This window comes from Marmota monax, unplaced genomic scaffold (assembly GCF_021218885.2).
Source record: "Marmota monax isolate L192 unplaced genomic scaffold, Marmota_monax_Labrador192_F-V1.1 WCK01_AAM20220418_F8-fsc00387, whole genome shotgun sequence".
In the NCBI taxonomy this organism is placed as follows: domain Eukaryota; kingdom Metazoa; phylum Chordata; class Mammalia; order Rodentia; family Sciuridae; genus Marmota; species Marmota monax.
Window position 1 is genome coordinate 472,474 of NW_026692199.1, and position 12,450 is coordinate 484,923.

A 12,450-nucleotide genomic window follows, 5' to 3' on the forward strand; every position below is an offset into this window, starting at 1 on the left:
CCAACGTCTCTAACCTGGACAGCTGCAAGGGCCCTGGGGTTCTCCCTGTGTCTCCCTTCATAGTCATCAAGATCTCCAGCACAGACTCTCTTGTTAGGGTCTGTAAACAAGTCAGGATGGTGCCTGGCATTTTGCCAGAGGGAGTGGTTTGTGAAGTAATGCCAGTGAGCCATTAAGTGTGGAGATTCCTTATTGGTTGACTGCTGTATCTAGTTTATGTTAATTAAGATAAGCTGTGTGTAATGTATATATATCCATCCTGTCCTACAATAAATGGCTCCAACTCCTGCTGTATCAATGTACACAAGTTGCTCATCACCTCCCAGTTATTTTGCTGCAGCCGGGCTGTGACACTCTCTCTCTCCTAGATCAAAACTCTTGGAAAGTGCCCTACTGTTCTTAAGTTAGAGTCCCACTCACTGAGGCAGGCCAACTCGGCCTTGCCCACCTCCTCATCATTCTCCTGTCCCCTTCTCTCTATCCCCTGCACAGTTCAGCCTTGTCACACTCAGGGGACTTCTGCCCCACATTGCCTCTCATCCCTGGTCTGCAAATAAGGATAAACATACCCCTACTCCATATCAAACTTATGGATGTATAACAGGCCATCTGTACAGGTCTCAGGGCAGAATGTGCACCATGAGCCCAGCCCTCCATGCATCGGCCATTACAGATGGAGTTTAGAATGTTTACTCAATGAATGAGTTAAAGAGCCACTGCAAGGCTCACACAGGCATCACAGAAGAGAAACTACTTCCACACAATGCTGGAGAAGAAGGCAAAGCAGAGAAGCCAGCAACAGCTGCAAAACTCAGCTCAGCAGTGGAAGTCCACAGCACAGGTGTTCAGCCGTCCAGTAGGCCGACACCCATTGCTCCTCTCCTCAGTCCCCACCTCAACTTAGGCACTAGGTGGGTCCCACACTCTATGTCCTCATTTGCCCCCCCCCATTCTTCATTCCAAAATAGGAGAAAGGCAAGAGAAGGAGCTAGCCTTGAATGGCAGCAACAACAGTCACTGAGACAGCTACTAGGAGACAGGTGGTGTTCTAAATGGCTGGCATGAATTTAATCATCCATTCTGTTTCCTCAAAGACCCTCCCAATATAGTATGAGGTTTATTACCATTTTATACATGAATTGCTTTGCAGTGATATTAATCCTGCAAATACTAGCTACTTTTCAAGATAAAATGTCAAATTTGTAAGGAATATGTGGGAAAGGTGATGGTACAACCCCAAAAGGTGGTAAGCCAACCTTCTTCTTTTGATATATTTACTTTCCTGGTGGTATTTGAGTGTGTGTGTGTGGGGGGGGATTGAACCTGGGGGCATTTAACCACTGAGTCACATCCCCAGCCCTTTCTTTTTCTTTTTATTTTGAGACAGAGAGTTTCACTAGGTTGCCTAGAGTCTCACTAAATTGCTGAAGCTGGCTTTGAACCTGTGATCCTCCTTTCTCAGCCTCCTGAGTCACAGGGATTTCAGGTGTGCAACACTGTGCCCAGCTTGGGATAGGATCTTGAGGAGATAATTCCAAAATAATGTTAATGAATTTAGGCTCTCTAAAATCCCAAAGAAGATCCCTATGTACCCTCGGGACACTGAGAGAGCAATTACCACGTTCAATATTACATCAAAACAGTGAGCTGCTCAGAGAAACTGCTAAACATCCACAATCATCCCCAGAACAAGTATTTTCTGTTCCTGTCTGTGGAAATCCAGGTCCAAAGCCTAGATAGCAACTCACACTCCTCTGTGGAAGGCACTTCCATCACATGAGGGCGATACCAAGGGCAAAATCAGAATAAGGACATCAGAAATCTCTCTTCTCCATAAAAGTAACAAGGAAACTGGCAAACACTGTCAAAATCAACTTTTCCTGGGCTCTGAAGATGCACCATACACTTGTATGATTGGGATAGCATTTATACAAGAAATATAGGAACAGATTCTAGTAAAAAATGGAGACATTTGTGACATTTTAACTTGACCTGGGCCACTCCCCCACTCTCCAGCTCCACAATGGCTTTGAAATATGATACCACCTTCCCAGTAAAAACCAGCACTGTGGGCACCATAGGAAAGAAAACTGCACTGGAGACTTTTTGCACCCTCATTCCCAAACCATCCATGGTACAGAACTTGTCTGTGGGTTTTCTGGAGGACACCACTTGCAAGGCTGTATGTGACCTGGCTCTGGGCTCATCTTTTCTATAGAGATGTTTGTCAAAAGCAACTATAAGTAATTGTTTACCTATGTAGCTCTCTGAGGCAGTGAAGAGCATGTTCATCAAAAATCTAAAAGGGAAAATATGGATAAGCAGATGACCACAGGGCTTTGGAAAACTATGACATGTTCTTTGGAATGCATAAGTATGGCCATTCTTGTCCATAGAAATGTGCACATAACCAGAGTGTGCCCACACCCTGGAGGGACCAGCAGACCCTGAGCTCCACCCCCAGCTGACTCTATCTCTGTGAATGCAAGAAATTGAAGTGAAGGCAAGTGCCAGGTGCCTGAGTAAATCCCATGGGCTGCCATCAAGCTGACCTGTCAAATGAAACGCTACTGAGTCATCGGACTGAACTGATATATACTACCATATGGGTGGACCTTAAAACTTTATATTTAGTGAAAGAAGCCCAGACATGCATCTTATGACTCCATGTATATGAAGTGTCCAGAATAGGCAGGAAGTGGATTAGTGGCTGTGATTGGAGAGGAGGATGAAGGTTGATGGGGAGTCACTTGGAGGTATGGTGTTGTGTTGCAAGAATGATGTGAATGTTGTAGAATTAGCACTGATGGTTACATAACCTTATACACACACTAAAACACACTGCATATTTTGAACACTGAGGCAATACCTTTTCTGGGAACATGCTCATGCCTTGCCCCAGGGTTGGTATTGTATCCAGGGCTATTTACCAAGTGGACGTGGCCTCTATGACAGTCATGTCAATGGGAAAGGACCTGGAAGGATAGGGAACTTGGTGAGAACAAGCACAGATGGCCTTCTGAGCAGTGCAGGCTCTATTGGGCTGAGGTGGCTCCATTCACAGAAGAATCCTCAGACCTGGGACCCAGAAGTCCTAAGTACTCTTCACAGTCCCTCTTTACCCCTTTTTGTCTCTCAGATGGTCAAGGTCTCTCAACAGCAGCTCTGTTAGCTTTCAGTCTCAAAGGGCCAATGAAACTTGGAGAGGACCCAGAGGTAGGAAGGGGGTGAAGATGCACTGGCCCTAGGCACCTCCTTTCAGAAGGGAAGGTGGCAGCTATGGCTCCCATACTGGGAACCCAAAACCCCATTGGATCAGGAGAACAGCCCACAGAGTACATTAAGGGAACTGAGAAAGCCAGAGCCCACACTCCATGCCCTGGAGCCATGGACCTGCACAGTAACAACTCCACTGTATCCCCAGCTCCACAAACAACAACAATAAGAACAAGAGTTCCTACATTAGAAAGTCTCTGCTATGTGCTAGGCATTGGGATTACGGCTTCATGTGGCACCTGATATAATTCTTGTAGTACATTAATGAGGTTGGTTCTATATTTATTTATCAAGAAGAAAAGAGCAACAAGGAGTCTCTGATAGAGGCCCTGTGCTGCTCAACAATTCCACACAGGCTGCCTCAAGGAGAGCCATGCCCACCCAGGCCTCCTGCTCAAGGGTACGATTGGAGCATTGTGTCTATTACAGAAGATGTAAACCTTCTGAATATCCACCCAACAGGGCATGTCTCAGCGGGCATGGTACATGCACACAGTATACAATGGTACACAGCAGAGAACCTTATGGACTGGATCCGTGTATTAAGAGTTAAGAAGAGCCTGAGTGCTTCTGCTTCCTCCTCTGTAATCAGATTTTTTTGCAGTGATTTATAAGGATGACACTCAATAACAAGACTTGCCCATCAGCTCTAGGGAGTGGTTGGCCTTCTCCAAACACGTTATAGTTTTGACCAGTTGAGGTGACCTGTCCACAGAAGATGAGTGAGCAAATGCACTCACTTTGAACTAGAGGATCCAAGAAAATAAGTCCCTGTGCCCTCCTTTCTCTGCCACACTGGTTGTGGCCACTCTGTCACTCTGGGTCCAGAGTAAGGGCAATGCAAAGCAAAGTCCCCGGCTGATCTGTGTTGGATATAGGGTGTGGGCAAGAATCAACCTCCATTGTTTTGAAGCATTACAATCTAGTAGTGGCAAATAATTTGGGGGCATTTTTTTTGACTATTCACTCTCAGAGCAAAGACAAAAATAACTGTAAACACACATTTAATTCTGTCTGGGTTGTTCTCTACAGCAGTTGGGGTCAGCAGTTCCAAAGTTCCTTTAGTATCTAGGAATGAGAAAACAATGTGATGGATAATGAACACCAGGGTTCTCGCTGATGGAAGAATGAGTTTCAAAATGGAGAGGATAAAGAGTCAGGGTGAGCTCTACAAACAAGACCTGGCATGAGTGGCCAGCAGGAGTTCTGGGTGGTATGCCCATGTGTGCATATGTGGAGTGTGGCCGTGTGTGTGTGCATAGATGTGGCTTTCCTTCAATTCTCTCCAGGGGAAGGGCACAGAACCAAAGGATGACAACCCTTTAGCAGTCAGCACACTTAGAGCCCAGACTGCAGTTCTGAACACCACTCTCCAGAAAATAAACCAGAAGCTTGGAGAAATGGCCGATTCACAGACTGAGGCAAGAACTGTGCATAGTCACCAGCTAAAAACACCCAGAAAATAACAGTGTGCTAAAGACAATGTCAAATTGACATGAGAGAGTGGTGAAGGTGCCACTGCAGAGTTGGGACAGTTCAGCATCATGGCAAATGATCCTGGCAGGTGACACGAATCTGAGTCCACACCAACATAAGAACACAACTGAAACAAAAGCTGTGTCTTAGGATCAAACTCCATCTAGTAAATGTGAAAGGAACCATAGAAGGAGACCACCACCTTCCACAAGCACAATTAATTGCCACAGGTGTTTCAGGTAGAATCATTCATACATTTGACAAGTGATTGAAAGTGCAAGAAAAATGATATCTGCACAGTGACAAAGGACCTCTGTGCAGGAGATGTGTTCATTTCAGAGGAGAAACAGAAGCTCTGTGGTGTGGATACTGCACAGACCAGCCACTAGAGGCCATCAGTGACATCACTAGTGACAGGTAAACAGACCCTGTGCTCCATAGAGGAGGAGAAGTGAGGCTGATAAGGAACAAGATTCAGGCCATCCCGGACTGTGGCACTGCGCAGTGTGACTGCACTGTAATCCCCATTGAATCCTAGTCTAAGGACAGAGACCCAGGAAACCCTTCCATATCAAGGGGCACAGATGCAATGCACCATCCAATCCCAGACTTTGGTTGGGTGGTTGCTACAGTGAACATTAGTGGAACAAGAAATAAGAATAAAGCCCGGGGATGAGAAAATTCTTGTGTTGATGTTTATTTCTGAATTTTAAGGTTCTGGGGAAATTCACAGCAAAGTATTTACAAAGTATCTTTATATGTGTAACTTATTCTTGAACACTTTATTAAAATAATATTATGTGTTTATTTTTTTATTTTAAAGAGAGAGAGAGAGAATTTTAGTGTTTATTTTTTAGTTTTTGGTGGACACAACATCTTTGTATGTGGTGCTGAGGATCAAACCCAGGTCGCACGCATGCCAGGCGGGCGCGCTACTGCTTGAGCCACATCCGTAGCCCAATATTATATGTTTATATTGAGAGAGAGAATATTAATATTTAGGATATTTTAATGAATGCATTTGGGAAATGCATTTATTCAGACTCACATATACAATAAAAGAAAGAAAGAAAGAAAGAAAGAAAGAAAGAAAGAAAGAAAGAAAGAAAGAAAGAAAGAAAAAGACAATACAACTGATGGGACTGGGGACATAGCTCAGTTGGTAGAGTGCTTGCCTTTCATGCACAGGGCCCCAAGTTCAATTCCCAGCACAACCAAAAAAAAAAAAAAAAGAATTAATTAAAGATGAACTGATGAACAAATGTGTAATAATACAGTATATAAGTACTTAAAAATGATTGATGAATAATGGCAATTAGTTTCTCATAAACCCTTAGATAAGTGATAGGCAATGTCCAACTAATTTACATGCATTTTCTGTTCATAATAATGCATATTTTTAACACACAGAATGATACATATCAATACCTGATAAAGCACCAAAACCCACTCCTGACATCTTCTAAGTGCCTGATATATTTTAACAGGTCTTATTAACATCTTACTTCTTCCTCAAACATTGCTTTTGAAGGGTTACCATTTGTATCCCCATTTTACCAATGATGAACTAAAGCTGAAAATCACTCAATGATCTGGTCAGAATCACACTTCTGCTAAGTGGCAGAGCCAGAACAGGAACACAGGTGATCAGCCACAGAAGCCATCACCCGGCCACCCTGCAAGATGGCTCAGCTCCTTGCCTATGCAATAAACCTTGCCAAGTCACTCCTTTGCCTAACTCAAAAGAAATCTTGAAGGATTAAAGGTAGATTTATAGATACTTTAAATTTTAAAACCTCTACAAAGATGTTAAATGCATGTAAATCTTAAATTTTAGTAGGCACAGTCATATGTCCCTAGGGAACCATAACATGGCCTTATGTGGCTTCTTTATGCTCTCCCCAGTTCCTCACTCAGCCTGTGGTTCTGGACCACAGCCCTGAGATCTGGACACCTGCATGCCCAGGTATCTGACCCAAGAACACTGGCCTTTAAGCAGGAATCTAATCTGACCACATTCTAGTGGCAGACACTAAACTGCTCATTTTGACAGCTGCAAACTGAATAAGAACGTCACCCAGAGTAAATGAAAGATGCTGGCTTCAATTTAAATAAGGGATTTCAGTCCCACTGTTATGCATTATGTAACTCTGAAACCAGTCCTTCTCCCCTACCCAACATATCCAAGGGATATTTTTAGAATCAGATAATTTGTTATCTGAAATGCAGTAAATGATTTTAAGATTCAGCTCTTTATGAGTTCTTGACTAACACAAAAGGTGTTCCAAATAGGCCAGTGTGCAGAGGGTCAGGAGGAGATCTTACATGCAGTCCTAGGCCCCAGCCAGCATCTGTGGAGGGAAGGCCAAGCTGTAAGGCCCCCAAGGTCCCTCACCAAAGTCCAGAGCGGGTGTTTCAACTCCAGTTGCTAAGAGTAGAGGCCATGGTCCCTAGCTAGTGTGAGAAGAGATCTCTAGTAGGAAAGCTGCTAGTCCATCACAAATACTCAGTCCCTGCAGCCTCTGCACTGGCAGAGCGTGTGCATGGGGTGGGCCCTGGAACCTTTAAAGCCACAACTCTAAACTACAGCAGCAGAAACCATGCTTGTCTTCCCACTGCCTCCCACACTGCCCAAGGTAAAACAAGATGCCAAATGTTGAATGTAGGTAAAGCTGCCCAACATGACATGGGGACCATCCTTTGGAAATGCCCCTCCTCTTCACCCCCATCACCTTGGGAATGGTGACAAGGTGCCAAGTCACCACTTTATACAAAATGGACTTGTCCCCCACCAGTCACCATCAATTGGTCCAGATATGACTAATGAACCTCTTTCTTTAAAACATGTAGAATGGAGATGAAGAGATCTCAGCCTCTGCCTGACTCCTTTCCAGAAAGGAAGACATTAACTAAAAGGCAGTTGCTGGGCATTTGCTGCCACCAGAGCTGAAAAGGAGGGAGCCATAGAGTTTGATGAAACACTGGCAGAGAGCAGGCTTCCTACAGAGCTGCAGGGCAGGTAGGCCCTTGAAGCCTTTGGATTCCAGGATTCCAGGACACGTCATGTCCTTGTCAAGAATTCACCTGAAGAGCAGCTTCCATGGATCCTAGCTGGTTTCTGCTGCTCACCAGAGTCATCTTACCCTATGGGCTCAACTATGCCAGTGTCCTTTGATCCCTGAGTCCTGGGGGAAGACAGGAGCTGCACCCCAAGGCTCTAAGTTGTCAAAATAATGCTAAAGACATGGCATCCTCAGTTTCTCAAATGCTTCACTTTGCCAGCTGGAGATAGACACGGGATCCTATACCCTTCCCTGGAAGACCCCACAACTGTGGCAGGTCAACATGGAGAGTCCTTCATTTATAGTCAGGAGATTTGTCTGCTGCTTCAGACTTCCTAGGTGACCCCTCGAGCAAGCAATCATCTCCTCTGTAAAGGAGGCAGTAACTTCCAACCTGGGCCAAAGGGGAAGAGCAGAGGCTCCCACAGGCATGGCTAGCAAAGCTGGACAGAGATAGGGAGAGTGACACAGCACTAAGTGAAAACCACAAGGCTACAGAGATAGAACAAAGGAGCCATAGAGGTGCAGGATGAATGGAGCACCAGCTCTGCCCTACTCCCAGCCTGCTTCCTCCTCCATTCCATGTCAGTGGGTCCTGCCCACCCCACACACTGGCTGCAACACTGAACAGCAGCCACCTGTGTGTTCTCTACTTGCCCTCTATTAGCAAACCTCTGACTACAGCATAACCTGTTGAATATTTCTCTCTTGTCAGAAAAAATATCTCATCCAGTTTGAGATGAATCAGAATTGAAAACAACTTCCAGTTGCCACACAGCAAGCAAGCAAATGACATCTGTTCAATTTAAACCTAAAATGTGGCCCGAGGGCACCGGTGAGGAAACAATTAGCTCTCCTGAAACCCAGGCTTGCAGTGATAACTTTATTTAAATATGAATAAACCCCCTGTATAGTTGCTGTGAAATGTCTGAGGCCTTGGTGACTGCAGGGAGCAGTGGGAACCCTGGAAGGAGGCTCCACTGATTGTCAACACTTTAGTCATGCCTCTGGGTGGATGGATGGATGGATGGAAGGATGACTGGGTGGATGGGTGGATGGATGGATAGATGGATGGATGGATGGGTGAATAGATGGACGGTTGAAAGAGTGAATGGTTGGATGAGTGAATTGATCCATGAATGTATCAATGGCTGGATACATAGATGGGTGAATGGATGGAAGGAAAAATGGACAAATGAATGGGTGGATGGACAAATAGTTTGGAAAGGGAAGAGAGAGGAGGTGAGAAAGGTGGAAGAGTAGAGCAAGAAGGAGATGAAGAGGAAGAGATGGAGAGAAGGAAAGAGGAAAGGGAGACAAAGGACATGGAGGTATGGTCCTAAAGAGAGAGAGAGAGAGAGAGGAAGAGAAAGAGAGAAACAAAGAGACAGATATACAGAGAAAGAGCAGTGGAGTGTGATTAAATGAGAAAGGACAAAGGGACCTGTACAAACTGGAGGGGGAAAATCCAGAGAGCTAACAGAGCCACCAGGGAGGAAGACCCACTGGTTTTGCGAGCCGAAAGAGAGAAAGGCATCAAGGAAGAGCCAAGAAGGAGACTCGGACCTTGCAAGCCAGAAGCCTTCTGATCTACACAAGCCAAGAGGCCTGTGTACCCAGTGGTGCCCAGATGTCACAGGTTAGCCCATTGATTGCTGCATCCTGCAACTATTAGGCTGAAGTTGTTGAGCTGGGCCCAGTGTGGAGCAGCTCCTGACAGAGCTGGGACACATGGCAGAGTGCTCCTCATTCCAAGGAGATCCAGCAAGAACTTTACACTTGTGTCCACTGATGTATCCTGGTGGGAAGCACTTTATCTAAAAAGCTAATTGTTAAGCAAACACTCAAGGTGCTGGTGGGTACGCAAGTGAAAATGATTAGGACAAAGTGCCCACATGCACACCTAGGACTGTGGGCACTGCTTATAGTCACATAGGTTTTATTAACATAATTATAAGAACAAGTCTGAGGAAGAAGTCAGAGTTCTGATTTTACAGATGAGAGGCACAAAATTTTACACAAAGGCACAAAAATCTCAGCCAATATCAAAACACTGAGTGCTTCACCTGCTACCGATGCTCACAGCCTGGGGGCTCCTCACTCCTCTGCAGTTCTGCTTATTAGGAAAAACCAACATCAACACCTGAAAAGTGTTAAGACACTGAGCCAGGAGGGATGTGAGTCTTTGCATCTCATTAACCTTCAGAGGGGTCTTTCTCAACTAATCCCAACTCTCCACTATTTTTCCATATCACTTTAGTTAATCAGTGTCTGTAGGCAGGAGGATAAAGGAATATTTCCATTTTCTTTTATATGAAAGTTTATATTTAATAGATTTTCACAATGAGAAAAAAAAATATTTTGAAAACAAATTATTTGCCTGCCTCAATTTCCTCATGGCTTGAGTAGAGTAACAGAAATGAGGTTTCACTCTGTGCTAGGCAAGGAGCAGTGGTCAGAGAGAAGAAAATGAGTTGGGGACCTGAAGCCTTGGATTGGTGTCTATCCCTGTGACCTCTGACCTGCCTCTGAGATGCTTCTCCAAGCCCCAAGCACTGGAGTGGGGCACCGCACCGAGGCACCTGCAGGGTCTGTCACTTGAACCAAGTGGGAAAAAGCAACAGGAAGGACTCACAGTAACAAATGCAGTCCCACAGCCCCACATCTATGGAAGAGGCCCAAGAACACACACCAACTGGCTTCCTTGGGAACTCTAAGCCCACCACAGGACAGGAACAACCAGCTAAGCCATCTAGAGCTTCAGGAAGACACCATGAGTGACGCCCACTGGGCACCTTGAAAACCCTAGCTGATATCAAGGAAAACAGTCTTGCATTCACTGGAAAGAGGGCCTGAAGTGTCCAGGGGCACTCACTAAACTGATAGATGGATAAGGAGGGTTGGTGAAGGGACAACTAATATCACTTTAATGTCACACCAATATGCATGTGAGTGCATAACCATGCCTAGTAACATGTCAGTCAGCATGCAGCCTGGGGCAAAACACACCTGCACTCTGATCAGAAAATGCCTAAGATAACAATTACTAACCAATAAAAGGTGAGTGGCAACTGGGATTTTTAAAAGATTTTAAGTAATACAAGTATCATAAATGGAAAGAGCTGGGCCACCCCTGAGGTAGAGAAGAGTCACCAGGACCAAGGGCACCCTCCCTGCTCAGGCTGCAGTCCAGCCCTCACAGGAGGTGTGGCTGGGCCCTCCAGATGCTGCAGGAGGTGGCCATAGCTGGTACCTGGAGAGTGAACACCAGGGAGTTTTGTGTGCTGCTGGGAGCTGTGTGGAGAGAGTGCAGGAAATGAGGACAGAAGCCCATGCCCTCCATGTGGTTCTCTGTCCCACAGTGGCCTCTGCTAGAAGATCCCAAACCACCCACCACCTCTGCACATGGCCTGCTGACTGCACCTGAAATCCGGGAAGCTGTACCTAGAACTGCACATCATAGCCCATGATGCTGTCCATAGTGTTTGTTTTCTCTCCTCCTTATTTCTCAACTCCATGATTGACAAGCAACTAGCATATTTGAAAGGGTTTGCTAAATTGTAACACTATTTAATTTTAGCAGAATGTGAATTTTCAAAGGAAAAAATGAAAAGGGAGATGTTAAATAGTGTGCTTAACCCCACACCATCAGCTAGCAATGAATTAAAAAATAAGATTCCCCTCCAGGGCCTGAGCCTCAGAGCTTTCATCAGACCTGGGTTTCCTGTGGGTCCTTCAGACCAAGGCAACAGCAGTGTTGGGATGCCTGGAGAGCCCTGAAGAAGCTTGTGCCATGTTCCTGTAGAATAGAGGCAGCCAAGGCTTTCCTGGGGAGGTGTTCCATGTTCTCCACTGCTCTCCTCCTGTGGGCACTGGCATAACTGCCTCTCCCTGAGGAGGTGGTCCCTGTTCTCTACTCCTCTCCTTCTGTGAGCACCAACACAACTGCCTCCTACTCGAGAGGCCCTGGAGTAACAGCTTCTCAAAGAGTTGCTGGACTCACATGGCAGGATCTGAGGCGACCTGGTTCCTGGGACCTTGGAGAGTGGATGGTTAGTAGAGCTGGGGCCACTCCCTGAGAACCCTGAGCTTCCTTAACAGCAGAGCTGAGCTGATGGACACATGCAGCTGCCCCCACACTCTGTCTGTTAACACACAAGCAAAATCTAACTCCATGGTGACAAACAACACATCACAATAGCCACAGAGTCAGTTCTGTGAAATGACACTCTCCAAAACTGTAGCAGATGTCAAGTAATTGACTCTCAGAAACCTTCTTGGGGGCAACCATTTCCTACTGCCTGAAGGCCACTTTAAAGGGGCCTCAGATGGCAAAAATGGAGCTGATTATCAATACTTCTATTTCTATTCATGATGCAATCCAGAACCCCCAAGTGATTTCCTCACAGGGTGACATGAGAAACCAACTCAGGGGCTCCTGGCTGAAAGTGACGCCAGAAGTGGACATCTCCATCTCAGCAATTCCCCCTCCTCCCAGGTGGGAGCCATTTATCCTGCCTGGACCTTTGCCATGGCCTCCAACCTACCAAATCTCAATCCTCTGCCACACAGTGGGTGGCCATCTCACAACCACTGCTCAGCATAAACCATAGCCTGCCACTCCAGTGCCAAAGCC

The 12,450-nt window shown here is 45.7% G+C and overlaps 1 pseudogene; it reads left to right on the top strand.

Annotated features, from left to right (window-relative positions):
• Positions 1 to 696: 696 nt before the first annotated feature.
• The window catches only part of LOC124080434 (thyroid receptor-interacting protein 11-like), a 64,754-nt pseudogene continuing 53,000 nt past the window's right edge, over positions 697 to 12,450 (top strand).